Raw genomic sequence first — 973 nt, 5'->3', positions numbered from 1 at the left:
CTTGCAAACTTTATATGCCCCAATATAGGGGAATGCCAGGGCCAAAAGAATGGGAATGGGTGGGTAGGGAAGTGGGGGGCGCTATGGGGGACTTAGGGATAGCATTGGAAATGTAATTGAGGAAAATATGCAATAAAAATATTAAAAATCAAAAAAAAAATTAAAAATAGAGCTCCCATATGATCCAGCAATCACACTTTTGGGTACATATCCAGAGGAATCCTCAGTATGTGGAAGAGACCCCTGCACTCACTCACATAGTCACTGCAGGTTATGCATACCATCCACGGAGCAGAATCAGCATTAACTGTGATCACAAGAGAATAAAGACAGTTGTGTATAAATGGTAGTGAGGAAGTTTAGATTGGAGGGAGGGATCAGATTTTTTTTTGAAACAGGATTTTACTGTGTAACCCTAACTGGCCTTTAACTCATGATCCTTCTGCCTCAGCCTGTAAGTTCTGAGAATCTAGGTATATTCCATCATACCTGGATTGTTCAGCTATTAAGAAAGCCAGGCACAGAAAGGAAATAATACTGCATATTTCGTCTGTGTAGAACCCAGACTGGAGTTAGGAAGAAGCCATTGTTGTCATCTATTCCTCCTTTTCTTCCTCCTCCATAAAGATATGAGAAACTTGTCTTGTTTTTTTGTTTTGTTTTGTTTTGTTTTGTTTTGAAGCAGGGTTTCTCTGTATAGTCCTGGCTGTCCTAGAACTCATTCTGTAGACCAGGCTGGCCTTGAACTCAGAAATCCATCTGCCTCTGCCTCCCAAGTGCTGGGATTAAAGACGTGTGCCACCACTGCCGGGCAAAAGTTTTTTACTTACTAATTATATGTAAATACACTGTTACTGTCTTCAGACACCCCAGAAGAGAGAGTCAGATCTCATTACGGATGGTTTTGAGCCACCATGTGGTTGCTGGGATTTGAACTCAGGACCTTCGGAAGAGCAGTCGGGTGCTCTTACCC

At 42.0% G+C, this 973-nt stretch overlaps 1 protein-coding gene across 3 annotated transcripts in view; it reads left to right on the top strand.

Annotated features, from left to right (window-relative positions):
* Dtl (denticleless E3 ubiquitin protein ligase homolog) overlaps positions 1-973 on the top strand; it is a 40,635-nt gene that overhangs the window by 34,653 nt on the left and 5,009 nt on the right. The window lies entirely within an intron of this gene.

This window comes from Mus caroli, chromosome 1 (assembly GCF_900094665.2).
Source record: "Mus caroli chromosome 1, CAROLI_EIJ_v1.1, whole genome shotgun sequence".
NCBI lineage: Eukaryota > Metazoa > Chordata > Mammalia > Rodentia > Muridae > Mus > Mus caroli.
The sequence above is the reverse complement of the archived record's forward strand: the minus strand, read 5'-3'. Positions and strand labels throughout refer to the sequence as shown.